The sequence below is a fragment of the Struthio camelus genome, chromosome 3 (assembly GCF_040807025.1).
Source record: "Struthio camelus isolate bStrCam1 chromosome 3, bStrCam1.hap1, whole genome shotgun sequence".
Classification (NCBI taxonomy): domain Eukaryota; kingdom Metazoa; phylum Chordata; class Aves; order Struthioniformes; family Struthionidae; genus Struthio; species Struthio camelus.
This window is the reverse complement of record NC_090944.1, coordinates 108,156,630-108,178,018: the sequence shown is the minus strand read 5'-3', so window position 1 is coordinate 108,178,018 and position 21,389 is coordinate 108,156,630. Positions and strand designations below refer to the sequence as shown.

Sequence of the window (21,389 nt, the reverse complement as noted above, 5' to 3'; positions counted from 1 at the left end):
TTTTCTGGATTTCTGCAGGGAAAACGTAACTCCAGGTTTTCATCTCACCAAAATATAATTCTGGAACCCAGTCTGCCCTCAGAGTTGCAGAACTTGGGAAAGCAGGCTGGGCAGAGGCAATAGGAACCGTGTCCTAGAAGTCCAAAAATTGATGGCCCTCAACACAACTTATGAGCAGCATCTTGCCTTTCTCTTGTTTCAGGTTGTCAAATACCTTAACAGGAGGGAAAGCATAAAAATTATATTTGCGCCAAAGTAACATAAACATGCTTACTCGAGATCGAACAGTTGTTATCTATGGGACAGTCCTGATTTCAGGGACTGAAAATAATAGCGTTAACGCTTTCAAGGGGTAGTATACAATGCAGTGTGTTCCAATTTCTTCAGTTTCTGCCAAGGCTTATTTTTATTTCGTTTGAAGGCATCTGAGGGAAAGAGAAAGTCTTCAAATGTCACCTGCACTGCCAGATGTGGGCCAGAAGCCTTCATCCCTGGGAACTGCTACACGGTTACTCTTGTCGCCAAGCTCACGGTTGTGCTGACTGGGTCCTAAGCTGTCAATGGTGTGCTACCTGTTTGGCGGCACAGTAACCCACCTTAGTACTTAATGGAGACTCTCTTCAGTTTGATGAATCCAACTGACAGAGTGCTTGCAAATGAGCAGAGGCTAGAATTTTGCCCTTTTCTGGGGGAAAATGCATAAAATATGCTTATTCACCAATCAGACTATGCCATTGTTACAGATTGGTTTCAGTTTGCCAAAAGCTGAGCCCGCAAAATACAGAATGAAGAAAGAGTACAATGGAATTAGTGAACTTGGCCAAATGTTTCCAAGCAAGTAGTGCTAAAACTCTTGCTTAAAACTTCCCATAGTGTGGAGATCTAGGAAGACAGTGATCAAGGAAGAACCTGGTAATTCTCCATTTTGAAGGGAAGACATAGCTGCAGGGAAAAAAATGCTTTTCCAGGCCTGAAGACAGTTAGTTTTGGTTGCTTTCTACATGCCAGTTTTTCATTCTACCTTTTTTTTCCTTTACTAGCAAACAAAAATACGAGAATAATAGCCAACTCCTGTTAAAAAACTACTGGGCGAGGCAAAGCAGCGCTTATAATAGAATTATTGCTACAACCTGAATTAGAGCATAGTGCCAAATACCTCTGTGATGAAAACCCATATAATAAATTAAACATGTAAGATATTGTAAGCCTACGTGTAATATTTAAAAACAACAAATCAGTATAATAATGTTTTCCCATTACCTTTTGTCAGGGAAATGAAATGTCACAAAATATTTTGCCCACTTCATATTAGAGACGAGGATGCACCTGACTGATGCGCACGACAATAGAACATAAAAAAATTTTTCTTAAAACTGGTACAGATATACAGACAGTTGCTGGAACTGAAGGTTAGAAAATGTTTTCATTTCGTAACGACAACAGTGGATGACGCCTTAGTGCGTAGTGACTATACATGTTTCAAATATAATAGAGTCTGACCAGACTAAACGTAGTATATCTGCTTCCATTTTTCACCTAAATGGATGTTCTGTTTCACCTAAACTGAAACCGCTCTAGAAATCCAAATCATGCCTTTTATTCTTGTGCTGTAACATCCTGCACTTTGGAAGTGATTTTTTTCCAAGTGGTAACAGTTGTTGAACCCTACCTCTACTGAAGTCAGTAAGGAGTTTTGCCAGTTTTCTGTCGGTGGGTCACATCCTGAGCATCTATTCAGTTTTTCCTTTATCTGTAATCAGGCATGCTTTCACAGGAGTTTATCCATGTAAGGACTGACTAAATGCTGAACGAACAGTTCAGAATTTGGCTGTCTTTTACAAATAATGATTCAAAGGTTTGGTTTAGCTACAGATGAGCCTGAGCCATGAAATTTGAAGCAGCGTCCTAACTTTGGCAACTTTACATGGCAGAGATTTTTTTTCCAACATCTTTTATTTCAGCCAAAACTTGGCCTGAAAGTTCTTGCATAAGACAAACTGTGGAGCAGAAGCACTTATCACTGCTCAGGATGATGTGCGTACCAAGATAGTCTGCAGCCATATGCCAGCTTGCCATTGACCTTTATCTGCATAAATAGTCGTGACCTTTGGGCTGCTCAAATTAGTGCGAGCCGCTCTAGCAGTCAAGTATCACAGCCCTGCAGTTTTCAGACCACATCTCTTTCTCTCCAGCCACTCTCACTATTTCCTTCACTAGGAGATGGAGGTAGACAGGGGCACAAGGCAACTTTCTTACCTCTGTGGACATCCTTCGCATCACAGGAAGTCCACAAATGGCAGGCGAAGACCATACCAAAGCCTCTGTACGTTGACTGAACAACATGGAGAAGACAGAGTGAAGGATCTGCCAAGCAGCATTTAGACTCTCACTTGCCTGTAAAGCACAATAAGAGTTCACCTTCACTCTTGCTTTAGGTACTCATTTATCATGTCATTTCATTATCTTCTATTACTTCTAAAATAAGTCCTAAAAGAGTTTTAAAATCAAAAGAAATGCAATAGTTTGCTTTAAAACTGTAATGGTTCACGAAAACACAGATCTCTATTTAAACATTTAAAATCTACTTTTTATTCAATGGACTGTGAGTTGTATAGGGTTTAATGCACGTTATTTACTCAGTAGACCAAAGCTAGAATGCTCTCTCATGTAAATAAACATTTAGTTCCATTTCAAAATACATCATTTGTATCCCTGAAACCACAGCGGTTTTAGTAATTCTTTTTTTGAAATAAGTATTTGCACAGTTCTGCAAGCACATTTTTTCATGTTGTTTAAAAGAGACCCTCTGGCTGCATAAATGACAACATTGACTAGGCCTGAAAAAAAAATGAATGCAATACTTTTAAAGGTATGAAGTGGGAAAAAAAACAAACACTTTCAAGGCTCTTTAAAAAGAAGACTGCACAGACATTTCAAGGGCAGTTTACTATGCCTGAAATTTGCTTCAAAGCTATTGTTTTCTGATTTCCTTTTTAAATAGAGATTTTTTTTCCTCTTTGGCTATTTTAGTCATGGGACAGCAGATTCTAAGCATATTTTTCAACATGATTTAAATTTTACTTCATGACACTGTAATAATTCAATTTGACTCGTATTAAACATTCTAGAGACTTTTAATTGCACAAAAAAAAAAAAAAACCTGCTAGGCAAGTACCAAGATAACTTATAAGTAATCCTCCTGTTTTTAAAACTACATTTAAGGAAGCCATTCTGCAAATAAGGGTGGGAGATGTGTGCTTAGGCACATGCTGGCAAATTAGCTGAAAATTAACCAACAGTTCTGCTGCATCAGGCCCTCCAACTCTGCGTGAACGTCTAACCCAGAGTGGCGGTTTGGGATGAACTGAATTTTAGGCCAGGTTTTAGGAACATCTTGTTGCCAAAAAGTAAGCGTTCGGCCACTCTCCCAAGAGGATGGTGTGGACGAAGACCGTTGGGACGCGGGTACAACCTGGTGGGATGCAAGACCTGCAGTTATGTCTCTATGCTGTTCATTTGGAGAGAGTACAAGAGGGGATACAGGCTTCTTGCTCCTACTTCTGTGAGCGGGTGCATGGAAACATCTCTCAAAGTTTGTCTGCCAAATTAAGGTGTCTCCTCCTTTACTTATGCCTAAGATAGGTCGTTTATGTTTCAACAAGGGAGCAAATAAGTAGAAGCCTAATCTACATCCTTTTCCTCTACAGCCACAGAAACCTTTACGCACAAGCCGTGTTAAAACTGCAGAGGGAAAAATGTGGGCTACTCTGGTTGAAACACTGGCAGTACATCGCTGTTTACAGCTGCAATTTGTGCCGCCTGCTTTTACCAATGACAACTTGGGACAGGAATAGGAAACTTCACATGATTATGAGGTCAACTTTTTTTTTGCTTGTTTGGTGCCTGCAGAGTAGCACAAAGATGCTGAAGTTAAGATTTAGGATTGCTTGAAACATTGAGCTTGAGCCATGATTTTTAGATGTTTTTTTTGTGTTATCTTTTATAGCAATTCCAATAGCACATTCATTTGATTTTTTTTTTTAAAAGCAATTTGGTTTGCCTTCATTTGTTCCTCATTTTTTTCAGCTATCCTACCATGATTATCTGTGCCTATACCAGGAGCAATTTTAACTTGAGCTGTTCTTGAGTAAATGAGAAGTCAACGCGTGTGTTTGCAAAGCATATTTAACGTGTGTCTTTCATTTGTGATTAACATTAAATCTATTGAGCTACATAAATAAGGAGACTTACACTCACAAACTGTCAAACCAATAGAAATGTCTTCCCTCAGAATTTACAGCACTGAGGTATCTATTTTTATTGTTTTATTTCCTTTTGTTTACTTGGAGATAAAAACAGACTGCTAGACAACTTTCTCTCACAGAAAAGGAAGGGCTGCTCAGTTACTGTTCTCCTTTGTCCGTAGCCCGCTATGTACAACGCATATCTGCACTGGATTTGCATAAAAATGTCGAGTGGGAATAAAAGGACCACTTCGCATGTTACTTCTGTTGTGGGGGTTTGTGCATGTGAAGTAGACTCCTGCTTGGCCTTCTGGTTTGGATCAGAGCCCTGTGAAATGTGCATCATTTCTACGGGGAGACTATGGATCTGTTTCTGTTCTCATGCAAATGAAATTAGTGGAATTATATGAGCATAAAATCAGGGGCAAATGAGAGGAAACTCATTCGCTCTTTTGTGTTTTTATGGAGTTGGGCTCCTTAAATACTAATAAGGCAACGCTCTCCTAACAGACTGAAAGCTTGTCATCAGGCGCCTGGCCTCCAGAGAACTATCCACAGCACTTAAGACCTGTAAGCTCTCCATGCAATGCACATGGATTGCTAGGCCTCAAAAGGATGGTTTAGAAGAAAATAAACTTCCTATATTGGTAAACCTCTTAGAGTTAAGAAAAAGGAAGCATTAAGCACAGGGGGTCTAGATGAAATCCTGTCCCCTCTCCAGCTCACCCTAGGGGCCTACATCAATGCTGTAGGAAAGGGTCTCCTTATGGTCAGGGTTCCTTCCCTAAAAATAATTGCTCAGGACTTCTCTTTGGAAGAAATGATTGGAGTGCTTTCCCTCACAACTCACCCAAGCATCATTTTTTATTTTTTTCATTAAAAAAAATGTTATGCACTATAGGTGGACGTGCTGGTCTGCGCTAAAGCTCTTTACCTGTGTGAATTCACCTCCCTCCACCATACGTAAAGCCCTGCAGAAGCCATTGTAGTCCCTGGGAACTGGAGGTGGAGAGAAGCATGGGAGAAATCTTGTAGCAGAATATATTTAGCTTCCAGCTCTTCCAGGATGATCCTTCACACCTCTCAGTTAAGCTTATCCAGCCCTATTTTGAGCAGTGGAAGCATAGAAAGCTCTGCTGGGTTTGGTGCATTGGTAAAGAGGCCTGGATTTATATTTCAATAAAGCAGTCTCAGTACTGAAAATGTAACAGAGACTGCCCAGTTGTTTGATAAAAGACATTGTAAAAACAATCCACGTGAGAGAAGCTAAGTTAGCTCCTAATATTATTTAGCTCTACTGAAAGGAGAGTAAAATTTTATGTCTGTGCAGAAATCAAAAACGGGATCAAGATCATTGGCTGAAAGGGCAGAAATCACATTCACTAAGCTGCCTTTTGGCTGGGATGTTTGTTCTTTACTGTTTTTCACTTAACAAGACTGCAAAACACATTACTTAAAGAGTGCTATTATATGCAAAGAGTAACCAGATCGTGGTTATCTGTTGTAACCAAAACGCTCACATTTCTAAATGGACATTATTTATTTCAACTACTTTGACTAAGGCCATTTGATATGGAAATAATTAAGAGGCAGAAGGCATATCCTAACAAAGGAATGAGAAGAAAGATCAGGAAATACAAGCAGATTCAATAATTCTCTAAAAATAGGTACAGTATTTGCTGTTAGTGATTTTAATAAATCTAAGACCTAAATTACCACAGGGGAGCAGACATGACTCTGAATAGCAGATATTCCTATGAACTCTAGGAGGAAACAGTTTAGATTAAGGATTAATTTAAAATTTAGGTTCAGGATGAAAAAAAAAAATGCATCTTTTTCATATGCATGCAAAATAGTAGGAATCTGAAAATAATGAGTTTTAAAAGTGGTCATAACCGGAAATTACCGAGAAATAAAAAGTAAATAGGAAATCAAACCATATAGTCTGTATGGACTCCCTTAAAAGCAAAGAGAAAATGTAAATGTGGATAGAAGAGCATTCACAGAGATTTCCAAATTCTTCTTGAGATCAGTCGAAGTGCAACTGGAATACAAAAAAAGGGTAAAGAACAAAATCCATTTCTAAAGCAGTCTTGCATACAAGAAATACCGGAGTGGAGGAGGAAATTTTTTGTCACTACTACCAGAGGATGAGTAAGGTAATTATTAGAATGCATATGTTGTAATAAAGATTTCTGAAACACCATTAAATACTTTTTTCTCGTAATTAAAGGAATAGAATATCAGCACTAAAGTATATGAGATAGACAAGACACTGCATCCATCATTACAGCTGGGGAGCCAAGATGTCCATGTCACTCAGTTCCTAAAATAGCTATCTGTATTTGCAAGAAAGTTCGGAAATCGCTTTTAGTAGCCAACGCGAGGTATCTCAGTGACATCACCGCTATGCCTCAGTGCTCCATACGCACTCACACACAGAATTTCAATATGTCCCAAGACATGAGGAAATTTAACTTTAGCTTATACCTTTAGGTGACAGCAAACTGCCATTAACTCCTCCCATTTGACCCCTGCCTAGGGGACTAAATTAGTCTATTGCCTCTGAAATCAGTTTGAGTTTTAAGATTGGCCTCAGTGGAGCCAGGATTTGGCTTAATGTCTAGATGCAAGCAGCTCATGGTTCAGCTGACAGTAGCTTGGAACTGGCATCAGTCAAGAGTAGAAATATTTAATGCCTTGAGACTGGGTGAAATATCACAGGCGTACTATCATGCCTACCTGGCAAATGGGATATCAGGTATATCAGGTGTTCATGTACTAATTCCTGTTAGACAGCCTGGTTTTCCCCTTAATAAGCTGAAAATTGTACAAATGCCAACTAAAATTGGCCAATATATACAGAACAGAGAAAAGGTAGAAGGTACCTCATCACCAACCTGTGAAAGGGGCACTGCAGACCTAGGATATTACCTGTGATAGCATTCTCCATCATCCTGCCCTCTTTCCTCTCCCTTTGCGCCTCACCTACCCTCAGAACTTGCGATATTTAGCAAAGGCACTTGTCTGAAGATAGCACGGCTTCAAGAAAGCTGTGCTGCCGGGGTGGGCGGTATTTGCCAACAGCGCTGTCACTCCTGCTGCTTCTGTCTTTCTGGAGCCTGACTCGGAGGCAGGGAGCCCAGCCTCAGCATGGCTGAGGGTCCTGAGTGCTCCCTTTGCACGTCCAGTGCTTCCTCTCGGGCCTCAATCTTCAGTCATGCAGGGCCACCGCTGAGGGGTCCAGCTGGAAACTCATGGAATTTCCAGCCCTTTCCCAACTTTGGGAAATGCTTTTGCCCAAAGAGTAGTAAAGTGGACTATCGCAGGAAACTAGGAGTTGGAAACGAGCACAGGATGTGAACTGTATTAATCTACTGACTGCCCCAAAAAAATAGCATTTGTATAAAGAGTAATCTTGGGTGCCACTGACATTTTAGAGAGCGCTGCACATTTGACATAGTTTCTACAGAAGATCCCTTTAAATAGTAAAACTTTCGCACATTTGTATCCAGAGCTCTTACAATTTTATTTTTAAAGGGAACGTAGGTGTTCATGAACAGTGGGTGTGAGACTGACAGCACTAGACCAGAGCTCTCCATTGCGGAACAACTGTTCATAGACTACTATGTTGCAAACTTCTGCAATGAAAATAGTGAGGACTGAAAGGGTCTTTCCATCCCTGTGTTTGTTTTTGTCTTTGTCCTCACAGCTGAAGCTGCCCCAAAGGGAATCAGCTGCTGAGATGCGGGGGTGAGGGGGGCTGTAATCAAACACTTGCTAGAACAGACACGAGATTATGAAGCCTTCCGGTCAGTAATTACTTTCAAGCTTCAGCAATGCATTTGGATTTCAAACTCCATTGCCACAGAAGTAGCTTTTTGCGTGACGTCACAAGTTCTGTGACGTGCATTTAACAGCATGTTTGGTTTTGTTCTTCCTTTATTTGCCTGTGGTTTGTTCTTAAAAAGGAATAGCTTAGACTCAGATGCCTGTCCCCACGGTTGGAAATACCAAAGGTTCTTACTAGGTTTCTGAGTACTGGGGATGCACCTGAAAGCACAAATGTTGATCTTTTAAGGAGAACACCCTATTTAAGGAGAATACCCTGTTTTTCGTAGCTGGGGATAGTTTATGCCTCTAAGCATCATTTAAGAATGGACTCTGCAAATAAGAACGATCACGCTAGGCTTCGGGGCCTTTCTGGCACTCCAGCCAACCCAGAAACACTTCATGAATATAATTCCACGACAGAATCCCTCCAAACACTTTAAAAGCCTCTTTTTACTTCTTACCTGTTCCTTGAGCCGTCCATACATCACATGCTAAGGTCAGTGGTGGTACCAGTACGGTGTAGAAACTTACCCTTTCTTTCAATATGCCAAGTATATCTTAAAACTAAATTAAGTGACTTCACACATTTTTCTCCAAGAATATAGACATGCAGTTTCCTTCAATCTGTTTCTCTGAATCTACCAGTCCTCAGATGTTAACCAAATGCTTTAGTTTTTGGTTCAAGTTATTACAAGGAATTCTTCTTTAGCTTACATTTTATTTCTTTGCTTCCTTTCAATAATTTAGGGTCAAATTATAAATTTTCTCTCACTGGCTCCAGTCCTGTACATAGAAGAGCAGAATTTGTGTGTGTGTGTGTGTGTGTGTGTGTGTGTGTGATCTTTACCCAGCTAATTGGAGCAATCTCGTTAATATGCTGTGTTTGTATGTTCAGCCCTCTGCTACTCATCTTAATAGCTGTCTTTTCCTTGCACATTCAATAGGCAAAATCAGAGGTGGATCAAAGCACTGCAGCAGCTCTGAATGCTAGAGAAGACATAGGCAGGAGCTCCCTGACACAGACTCCCTTTGAAGGTGACATCTGCCTGTCAGATTACACAGGGATATTTCCTTAGCAGGCCAGTTGGGTAACACCAAGGAAAGGCCAACGTCTCGTACCTGCCTTTTCACATTCCATATGGGAAATATGAAGACTTTTGGATTTAAGTCTCCCAAATTGCCTGCTTTCACAGTGGTAGAAAATTCTGTTAGACAGACCTTTATGCAGACAGACCAGACCTGAGGCAAGCTGAAGGACTAGACTGAGGGTGATCTGAAGGCTGCCTCTGCAGAGAAACCTTACACAAAACAGCAACAGAGCCTCTTGTACTGCGAGATCATCTAAGGCTCCTTGCTCATTCTCTAGAATTTATGGAAGCATCTTTTGTGATGAGTTTCAGCGTTGCCTTGCTTCTGTTCATTTTTCAAAGCACTTCTGATTTAGTCAGTTCTCTGAAGCACCATTCTTCCCTTTGAATTGACTGAGATTCTGGGTTAAAGTGACTGAATGATGTGGCAACAAAGGAGTGATTGTCATCAGGTCTAAAAGATTTGATATGCTGTTGGTTATGAAACGTACTCGGAAACCCCAGGTTCTGTGCCAGATTGATATTTGATGTCACTAGACTTGACTGGCTGTAACTGAAAGAGCTCAGGCCACTCTTGGGAAAATGGCCATCTCCCTTTCAGAGGAGTTAGGGCTCATAAAATTTGACAGCCTGACAGCCTGATCCTCCATTCACCCATAAGCGCTAGTCAGGGTGAGCAATGACAATGCAAGCTACCCCATATTTAATCACTAATAAGTCAAATTATCTTTTCAACCCCTAAGTACTGTGCATACTTTATATTACCAGCAACAACTTTGCTTCCAGCGCTTCAGAGGATATCAGTACCTCTTTCCTCTCCACAGTAGCTACTATCTCTCTCTCTGTCTTCCTCCTCCCTCCCTAACCATCCCCATCTCTCCTTATCCCCACAGCACCAGCAGTAGCCCAGTTTCTCTAGGTAAGACAACAGCACCCATAGAGCTGCCTCAGACTCCTCCTCTGCTCACCCAGCAGTGGCCCGTTTCTTGGTGGCAGATACTAATATTCAAGGCCAGCAACTCACACATCGGGTAAAGGTAAACTGCTGGTGCAGGTGAGGGGGCTTGTGCAACTGGTGAAGTAGCCCCAAACCAGGCCTCACAGAGAGGTCCCAATACCAGGATGCAATCCCAGTATCTACCTTTCAACACCAGGAGAATTCTTGCATGATGCCTTGCAACACTGTTCTAGTCACCATATAGTACCAGGAAAATACAGGGAGAGTCAGACTGGAAGACAGAGTTTGTCCCAAATAGCATTCATTTATTTGTTACCATTATGGTGCTAAGAATCATTAAATAGCAACTAAGATATGGATGTTAAATTCTGGCCTCAATCACACATGCGTGACCTCCTTACTTAGTTCATACAGGTATGCGGTAGTCCAATGTGCTCAGAAATCCTAAATTCTCCCACTTATGTGTTAGAGTTAAATAAGAAAAGAATTTTAGGCTGCATCATCAAAACTGCTCCACATGGTCCCGTTATGTTCATCTTCTGATCCTTTGTCTTAACGAACTTAAAACGTTACTAGGATAATGAGGACCAAGTGTCAGTGACACTTCATCTAAAAAGAAAAAAAGGAATTTGGTGTTGTGGCACATAGATATTAAAAAAAAAATCAAATAAAACTTGGCATTGTAAATTGAAATCAATGGACTGCAAAATTGTATTTATTCTAGCTGGATAGAATTCTTGCTGAGTTCCAAGCTGTTTATCCCTTTCTTAGAAGGGATAGAGTCTGCTCTGTTTGTACTGTAATTGCAAGGCTATTGTGAAATAAGACTTGGACCTTTCTATCTACAGAAGAAATTATGCATACAAAAAAAAAATCTCACAGCATCCCATGAGACACAAATACTAGCCTTCTTTTACAGAAAGGATGAAGGAAAAAAATAGATATTTTGTCCAAAGCCATGGAGCAAATCACTAAGAGAGCTGAAATTTTTGGCCTTAATCTTATACTGAGAACATTTGACGCTCTGTCCTGAAATTCTTTTGGTATCTAAGAACTGCAGACAGCATAGTATCTGAATAATAATAATACTTAATAATAAAGCAATGCAGTGGATTAGGACAGCAGGTATATAATTGCACTCTGTTTCCATATGACACCTGACTAGCTGTAACTTTTAGCTGAAGGACTGAACATATCACAGAAGATAGTATTGTTCTTCATCTGCACTACACTAAGCTCTACTGCTTTTCTCCAAATCTGATTCCTGATCTTTCAATAAACCTTAAGAAAACCATATATGACCTAGAACTCTGCTCAACTGAAATATTTGCATATTACAATGTGGAACAAATTAAAATGTTCCTATTCTGAATAGCCCATTATCATCAATGTGTGCAGTATCTGCTCTTTGTCTTCTACCACCCATTCTGTAATGTGGATGATTAATCATATTACACATACAAACAAATAGCATTTCTTATACATTCTCATTGACTTAGAGCATGTAATTACCATATAAAAGCCAAATTGTTTTAAGGATGTTATCACACAGAATCGCATGGATCAAAAACCCTTCAATACTCTTTTCCCAGGATTTTCACAGGTACAGAACTGAGAACTGAAGTTGTCATTTCACCCTCCAAAGACCGTGGGTTTTTGAACTCAGGACCTCGAGGATGGGAAGCCAGTCCAAAGTACCTTGAGAAGCTGAAGAAGATTGTTTTCAGGTTGGAGAAGGTACAGCTGGACAGGAAGACTGGGAACCAGAATAAGACTTGCCAGGTCTGACAACAGGATAAGATGAAAGCTAGAAAGAGGAGACAGCTAAAACGAGCACATTTTATTCTTTGAAGTTTGAACTGGCAATGCTTGAGTTGAAACAACGCAGTAAAAAAATTTTATAACTTAGTCACAGCAAATACTTTGCCAACAAAAACCCTGGAACTTGCAAGTTTTGGCTTTATGGCTTTGCAGTGCTCGGTGTGTAGCAGATGTCTGTTCTAGCCACCAGGACTGGCCTGCCATAGTGACATACCTTCTAAAACAGATCTGCAAAAACTAACTATATGGAGCATGCTATGCAAAGCAGTTATGAAAAAAATAGATACCAGCTCTGCCCTTGATATTAACTAGGATCATTTGGATCACTGCAATCAAATATGAAAAAATAGCATTCATTATGAGTGTGAATTTACATCCTCTCAATTGTAGAAATTATCAGAAGAATATCTTATTTAAATCAGTATTCTTTAAATAAGTCTTAAAAATTAAATTGATTGGAGAATAATAGCCTATCCAACTCTTTGCTGGCTTGAACTCTTGCCTGTATTTCCAAGTTCTTTAAAATAAGAACTTTTCCTTAAGGAATATATAGAGACCCTTATTCTTTTCAGCCCATATCATTTACTCATTGTGGGGCAAGAGTTAATTTGGGCTTGGTCCCTTAGGATGAAAATGCCAAGGGAGTCAGGTAATTCTTTAAATCAGCCCTCTTGATTAAGGAAGAATGCACAAAGCCCTTTTTCCTTGAACACTTCAAGCAAAGGTCGAACATGAGGTGGGAGTTTCGCTTGCAATTTCAAGTGTCTTTCGTTTGAAAGCGCTATTCGCAATGTCCCTCTCTCAGCTTTTGTTCGGGGTCAGGCTGTCAGGGCTCCTGAGCTATGGCTGAGCCCTCTTGCCTCTCTGTCCTATTTCTGTCCATCTTCTATCCCACAAGGAAATTGCTGCGCTCAAGTGGAGCTCTATGTTAATGGGTACATTAGCCCATAGTCAAACCACCCTGCTTGCTGAGCTCAGATTCCTAAAGAGCCTTATGGAGAGCCTATGCCGCTCCAATTGTTACGGTTATCCGTAAACAAAAGAATAGTTGATTATTCTGTTTTCATGGGGATGGGAGTTCATCACACACATCAGCCCCAGCAAGGCTGTCCCAGCCGGGAGGATACACTCTGAAGCACACTAATATTCAATCATCATTATTTTAAGCGCTGCCCCACCAGCACTGCCACTTTCTGGGTTTGTAGCCTGAAAGCTGAGACTCCGGAATCAACCAGTTTTGTACACTCTTGTACACCCAGCTGTGATTTAGAGTCACTACTTTTCAGAATGAGAAGTGTTAGGCCATGGGGAACTATGAGGAGCTGGACTTCACTGCTCATGCTGTTATCTTGGCTATTAACTATTACTACCTGTGATGGCTTTTTGTCTGTCTGTGTCTCCCTGGATGTGCATAGCTGATACTAAGGTGGAAACACTGGTAAATAGCAACTTATCTCAGACTCTCTCTTCCAGGGCTGCATCAGGGCCAGATGCCACCTGCCGTGAACTCATGCACTCCTGAGTGCTGTCACTCTTGCCCCATGCTGCCCAGACTGGGGATAAAGCTCTTCATTTTCAGTTAGATTAGGAACAAAAAATGAGTTGCTTTTCTTTTTTAAAGGCTACGTACAGGGAAATACACATTATTATGTTTAGAAAATAAAGGTTTATCTACAAAGTATGGACAAGCCCTGGCAGTCAGCACAAAACACTCATAGAGTGCGTGTTGAAGGGAAGGTAGATCATTTCTTAGGGATCATGTTGCTGTTTTTTTTTTTTTTTCCTCAATCCCCTCAGTGGTTTCTTGTTCAGTTTCTTGTCCGTTAACAAACTGATTTTCCTTATATTTCAGAGCAAATGTGCTGAATGACAGATTCCAGGCCAGTCACTCAGCTGATGGCAACTGTCATGGCTTCACTACGCTTTCTGTATGTTAAGTCAAGCCAAGCGATCTTTGGCCCATATACAACCAAATGTTTTATGTACACACATACAGCGGCAAAAAAAAAAAAAAAAAAAAGAAGCAAATAAAGAGCCCTAAACTACAGCGCTGCAAAGATTATAAGTAACTAAACAGAACAAAGGTCTACCCCTAAGTGGTAAAGATCAGTGTGACTTTTGCTTTTATGGCTGATAACATCCTGTCACCCATTGTTAGGCTGAAAAGCTTTTCTATCAGAACAAAAGCTAACAACCAGCTTTTATGTAGCAAATCTGATGAAAAAGAGTCAGAAAGTGCTTTACAAAGAAGGTCAATATCGTTATCTCCATTTCACAGAAAGGAAAGCTGAGCAGCAGAGAGCTGAGGTGACTTGCTTAAGATGCCTCACGTAGAGTGGAAGAAGGCTTAGGTCTTTTTAGACTTCCTGAGTTCCAGTCCAGAAATCAGAAATAATTATAAAAAGGCCAATCTTGCTTTACTCAGGCAGTTACGCACACAGCACTGTTTATAGTAGGTACATTTCCTAAATGCTGCAAACACTAATTCAGCTCCACCGACTATGCTAAAAGCGCTAGCGGCAGCCAGGACCATATCTACGTTAAGGCAAGGGAAACATGAACAAGTTACTGCACAGTCAGCTAGCGTATGAAATTACAGCACTTCAGCTGCTTTGCAGCAAGCGCCACGGGCACGCTCGTATGCCACGGCGACTGTGAGGCAGCATACCCTTCAATGAAAGTGATGCAAGCCACGGTGATGTTGAGGGGAGCTGCAGAAAGGACACTATATGAAGAAAGCCAGGAGAGGGAATTTACTGAATCTCTCCCTGTTCAACTATCCCAGCCAATGCCTGCTTACCACCCTTCTTAAACTTCGTTCTAAAGGTGGGAATTGGTGCACTGCAGCCACCAGTGGGTAATGCAGACCCAGGGCAGCATTTGTACAGGGTCAGTCCCTCCGCAGAGCAGCCCCAGGGGCAGAGCCAGTCTCCTGACCCTGCCACGGGGTTGCTGCCCACGTCAACAGGCTTTGCTCAGCGACCCAAGTCCTGCTCCTGGCTGCTCCAGGAAGCAAGTACATCACATGGGGATATTTAGTGTCTGGTTTAACATGAAACTTACGGAGCAATTAAATACAGTGCAATAAACACCAGGGACTATGAAAGAGGAGATAACCATACGCACACAGAATGAGTGGCAAGCTCCTTTTTTGGTCCTAGTCTGATTCTTTGCCTCTGGGGAATACGGAGTCTACTTGGAAAAACCTTTATGAGGTTTTAGGTTGCATTTGTTACTTGCTAGGCCCGCTGAACTTGATTTCCCATGCATTCTTGAGGTGCAGAAAACACATTTTTTTCTATAGAGTTCAGCGTTCCCTACATGGAAGGGAAGACAGAATCGACCTCACCTTCATTCTGCATATACAGGAAAAAAGGCTCAGAATAACTCATTAACCCAAATTATTGTCAGTTCTTATCTAACTCTGCTGGTAAGTCATACTAACAACCTTTCAGGAAGGCTTCAAGAACCCTGCAAACGTCCTCCACATGACTGTTCAGACTCCCTGGAGACGTGCCAATGCCTATTCCTTTATTTGACCAAGCAGCCTCAGCAAGGAAAGCTTCAGTGCAAGGCTCACCACTTTAATAAGGCTGCTTGAATTGCCTCTGGTTAACCCTGCATGAATCATGAACTGCAGTTTCCACATTTAAATCCAAGCAACATTCACTGCAGCCAGATACCCTGTTGGTCTGCCCTTCAGCCCTAAATTGAAAAAAATCTAAGAGCGGTTAGTCTCCAGATAATGAGGTATAGCAGACTGTGCATCTATATGTTGTCATGGAGATGCCATGGGATACATCTTAGGTTTTTGCTCGTTGGAGTTCTTCTGTATCGCGTATTCTAAGAGAAATTAGGTTTTTACTGAAATATACTATCCAAGATTCCCCAGAGCATAAGTGGGACATAGATCTGTGTCAGATCAGATCAGGTCACCTTATTCACAACAACTTGCATGGGCCTTATTTTTTGTATTCTCCATTTATGTCAATATAACATGAGAAGCAATGTAACATCACCAAGTTCACAGAATTAAACTAGTCTAAAATGACTGAGAGGGAGAAGAAGCAGGCCATAGGTTTTAAAAGCAACAATTCAAAAATGCTAGATGGCAGAATTTAATGGACTTCAGCAAATACAGTGGGCCTGGAATAGCCAACTGGAAAATTGCCCTTAGCAGTTAATATCTGAGGCAACTGCAGCCTCCTTAATTTTCTGTCTTTACCTGATGTATTTAAGGGAAGCAATTTATTACTTATGTCCATCTTATCTTTCTATTAATAGTCTCACAAATTTAATAACAGGAATTTTCAGTGAAATAGATATTAACTTTAGAGAATACATGCTAATTAAAAAAAAAACCCAAAAGCCTGAGAAATGGATAATTCTTTCTCCTTGTAAAATTACAGAGTGTCCATGAAAATAAACCATACGGCCAATGAAAATCATTCTAAATAGTGCAGTAAATGCCTACAGTCAAACATAGGCCAAGGACCTATCTGATAACTGTGTAATCCTAAGCAAACTTCACAACCTGAACACCATCTTCTATGTGAGCATTTTTTAGGACATTATCTTAGTCTTTCTACATAACATATTTATGATTCAGCCTTTTCTATCTATCCATACAGTCAAACTCTCATCTATCCAAGCTCTTGTCTAATTGAGCTAGATAAAATTTTTAACTGAGCTTGGAAGTGATAGTCAGCCACTGGCCTCCTGAAGTTATTCAGAAGACCTGAGATTACTCTAGAGAACCTGCTGCATTTTCATACCACGGCTAGTGCAGATCCACTGACTGAGAAAAGCTCCGTTGTGTCTGTTGACATGAATAATCCCCAATGTTTTTAATATAGGCTGTCTTTGCCAGTTGGCTGACACTTGTGCTATGCCATGAATAAAAGCTATTTGATGACAGTTGAAAAATGGAAGTGAGGCACTTGCTGCTATATTTCCTCTGCAACATGGGAGATGCTCTCTATTGTTCATTATGTGCAGGAACATAAAGATGTTAAAGATTGCAGCCAATGATGATATGATGGTGCAAGGCAATAGAAAGAAGTGAGACTCAAAACCTATGCTAACAGACTGCTTCTTATTTATATTCCTGGAATGACTTTATTGCATACATGAACTTTAAGTAGCTCTACTTTTAAATAACATGCATTTTAATGTCTTTATTTAGCTATAGTGGCCAAAGTATTCTCTAACATCAACACAGAAAAGATTCCTCTTATTGCCTGGCTAGAGGAAGTTCAGAGTGTTTGATGTATCATACAAACAATAGGATTAATACTGAAGGATTACTTACCAGTGAAATTTGCTTTTTGAAAAGGCCATCATGCATTTGTATTCTGGAGCACGCACCATAAGAAAACTACAAATTCCTGATGAAGAAGGTACAGTCTAGGAAAAATCACATGGGACAACAGCTCAGGAAACTCAGTGCAAGTGCAACTGTGAGAGTGAGTGAGTGAGTGAGTGTGTGGGGGTGAGTATTATTAGCAAGGAAGAAAAAATTAGGAAGGATTTAAGGTGGATTTGACATAATGAGAAAATGTTTGGCTAATAGAAAATGGGAGAAGGATCTTGGTGACAGAGGAGCCTGAAGAAAAAAAAAAAAACCAAAAAACAAAGTTGAACCATCCAAGAACCAGATAAAATGAGCAGAAAGGAGGGATGACTGGGAGAATAAGGGCAGGAGAAGGAGCGAGAGGAATGTCATCAAAGACCAAGTAGCATTATAGAGGGCACTGAAAGGGAAGATAGGGAAATTTAATTAGATGTCAAAAGAGACATGAAATTAGTGGGATCTGAGAAAGGCAGGGGATGGTGTGCCACAGCTGTGGGATTTCAGCAGGAGATTTCTGAGCAAATGGGAATGAAGAAAGTGAGAAGAGGGGAAGGAGGACACAGCACAAACACCTATGGCCTGGAAAAAGTCTTCTGAAGATGGGTAGAAGGGGAAAGGTAGATTTTAAAGAAGGTTTAATACCTCATAATATTTTAGGAGATAAAGTTTACAGATAGTTAATTAAAGCTCTTTTATAAAAAAAAAAACACAGTCAAATTTAAAGGACTAACAAGAAGAGAGAGTTTATGTTATACCCAGCAGCCAAGAGTGCTGAAAAACATTTATCCAGTGGATTGCAAAAACAAGAACAACACCCCAACAAGATAACACCTGTTATCTACAAACAGAGCATTCACTAACTGATTACGGTCCAAGCTGATCCTTGCCCTGGGTTTTGCATTTATTGATAGCTTAGTCTAAGTTTTCCTCTCTCACTTAAGTCATTATCAGAGCTTTCTCTGAAAGACTTCCTCAGCCCTGAAAGGCACTCCAGGCTCTCTTATTGTCGGGTGAGAGTTGGAGCTGACAAACTGCACCTGCCATAATGACTCACTAGTAATGACCCTGCACCTTCAATATAAAGTTTCAAGCACCTGATATTAGAATGACACAGGCAAGCTCTGCAATATCTGCGCACAGGCCTAGGGTTTTGCAGAGCATTAGGCTGGGCTCTTCAAACCTTAGTAGCATTGCTATCTGAGGCTTCAAACAAGAACAGATCAGATTATGCTGCTTCATAGCTACCTCTGAGAAAGTAAGGCTTGTTTTCTCCAGGAAATGGTTGAGTCAAGCATCTCCAAGAAACCTGCTGAAGCAGTTTCAGAAGACAAAGAGAATTTGCTTCTCCCAAAAAAAGAGGAAAAAATGGTGTGCATACATAAACAGTGTCCTGGTGATTACAAGGGGAGACAGAGTGACAGAATGATAGCATAATTTCCAGATGACATGACAAGCAAAAGATGCTTTGGAAAGCTCTGTTAGCCAGATCAGTTTTTGGGAAGTCCGACTAAAAGAAATGATCCATAATAATTATTTTTTAAATGTCACTTTAAGTATAGTTTTCTCCTGGTTATCACTAGAGCACATCTCTGGCATAAAGCACCTTTGTACAGTGTATCTATCTTCACAGTATCTGAGGCTAGCACTCAGCTCCAAGCAAAGATGTTAAAAAACAGTATATCATTTTGCTGTTGCAAGGGAGAATCTAACAATTGGGCCATCTGCTACATTCTGCACCAGTGACAGCTCATGCTCGTATTTGGTGATAGATCTGGGGCTGGCGATTAAACAGCAGCCCTTCCTCCCCACCCTTCTCCAACCACAACAAGCATATCCATTCCTGCTGCTCCACAGCTCCCCTCAGGCAATTCCCACCCCAGATTTCCTTATTTGCCTGAAAATCGGAAAGCCACTCTGCTCCCTGACGTGCATCTCCTCGCGGTCTGTTCACAGCCCCTCTCCTTTTGCCCTAATATTGTCTCACCTGAGCCCTTTCCCCCGGGGGTGGAAGGTGGGCTGATGTTGCTGAGGACTGAGCTGGGGGATCCCTGTTAGTGCCCATGGGAAAGATGCTCATTCCCGCATCGTGTCGAGTGGCAACAGCCGTGCACTTGCCTGGCTTCCTCACTCTGGACAGAGCTGCCTCTGCACTTGCCATGCCTACTTCAACATAGGCTGAGCCTTCTCGGGACAAATCTTCTGTTTCAAAGATCGAGAAAGCAACTAATGATTTCAGCCTTCCTGCATACTGGAAGACAGGGTCTCATAATACTACGTCTCTACAAATAATTGCACCCCCGTACAGAGACACCCATACTACCATGAAATGCAGCGGTCAGCTGTGGTGGCATGGGGCTCAGCACAGCTGAACCTGAGCAGACCAGGTCCAGGTCTTTGCAGGGCACCACAACCCGTGGTGCAGAAGTAGCCGGGCCACTAGCCCTGCTGCTCCTCCTTTGGCTTGCTCCCTGCACAGCAGCTAGTCCCATTGCATGCCTACCATGTCTACTAAGGGGCTGCAAGGGGTCAGTCTTTCCTTTCCCTGCCCCGACTGTATGCTCTGCCCTGTTGCACCTGAATAGACGGATATGCATCAGGCTTCCTCCCCACTTCTCTGATCCTCCACATCTCCATGAAAGACAGCTCTCTTCAGTAGGCTGCGGGAGGGTAATGTGCCTGACTCATAAGGGTTTTCTTTGTTTTAAGAAAGATGGATGTCTCTAAAGTTCATAATTTTAATGTTGCTAAAATTCATAATCCTGTGATCAGTATGATAGTCATATTCAGCATCTGAGTTACTACATCATACAAATTCTGTTCAGTGGCATTCTCCGAGGCTGACTGCCAAACTGGAAGCAGATAAACACATTGCATACAGTTTATAAGCCACAGAGATCCAGAGCAGCTCTGTGCTCTCAGATATAACGATTTGCCTTCTTTTGGCACATCAAACATATTAGCATGTTTCCAACAGGAAGTACAGACCCAGACACAAGAACGTAGACCTTTGGGCTTAGCTTCCTAATTACTTTTCCTCTGATAATTTTGCAGAAAGCTAAATATTCATGTATGCTAATTAGCATGTGTTTCTTTAAGAGGGCTTGTTCTCTTAGTGCTAATCTGTTCTGAATCGCCGAGTACACTGGCATTTCGCTTAACAGCACTGGATGAAAATCACCTGTGGGGCAGTTGCTTAGTGCAAGAGTTTCTGCATCACTTAATAAAAAACAACAACAACAACAACAACAAACAAACCAAGGCTGCTCAGTTCATTTTACTGAACTGCGTTTTCCATTACTGGCTCTCCAGGTTGGGCAGCGATTTGCAACGGGAGGTGGTCCGGGTCGATGGAGATGATGTTTGTCATGGGGAAGAGGAAGCGCTTGTGCTGCCAGGCAACCGTCTCTGCAGCGCCGGTGCCAATGGCTGGAAACACCTCTGCAGAGGCAGGTCTTGCGAAGGAGCGTCCAACCCGGGGTGGCTTGCCGGTGGGGGGTCCCCAATCACCGCATGGAGCCCAGGGAGAGATGCAGCTCCTCCCAAGGGGCCCCCACAGAGGCAAAGGAGGCCGAAAGGGGCTGTGGCCCTTCCCCTGCCTGCTGGGGAGCGAGGCAGGGAAAAGAGGGGCATTTCGAAGGGACTGGAGCAGTGATGGCAGCCCGGCACGGGCTCTCCCTGGAGCCAGCTACCCGCTGCTCTACTGACAGACTTTCTTCTGCGCTTCCAGTTACATTTTGGGTCAGTGCGGCTCACAGACAGCCAAGGAGTACGCCCTTGCAGCCCGGATGCAGGCTACAGTCTGCCATTTGTGTGCCCACGCTGCAGGGCCTGCAGGCGCCCTTTCCACCGGCTCTGGAGGAAGCTGCAAGCACGCTAGCCCTACCTGCTCCTCCCTCTCCTTTACGTGGCACTGCTCCACTAGAGAGCTGGCACTATCTTGTCGCTCCTTCACTCGCCCATACTTCACACTATATTTGTGCCCTGAAGAAACAAACCTCTTCTCATCATCCTCTTTGCTCAAACTGCCAGAGGTGTCTTTACTTCTCCACTTACCCCAAGCAGGGTAAAAGGATGGGAAAGAAGAGGGACGA

The 21,389-nt window shown here is 41.8% G+C and overlaps 1 long non-coding RNA gene across 3 annotated transcripts in view; it reads right to left on the bottom strand.

The window, feature by feature from the left end:
- Positions 1 to 2,261: 2,261 nt before the first annotated feature.
- Positions 2,262 to 21,389, bottom strand: part of LOC104144978 (uncharacterized) — a 48,960-nt gene continuing 29,832 nt past the window's right edge. For 2 of the 3 annotated variants that reach the window (XR_694214.2, XR_011140375.1), the window contains exon 4: positions 2,262 to 2,394. This is a non-coding gene — a long non-coding RNA (uncharacterized lncRNA). Of the gene's footprint in view, positions 2,395 to 17,256; positions 17,352 to 21,389 lie in introns of all 3 variants that reach the window. The other variant, XR_011140376.1, reaches the window with a different exon arrangement.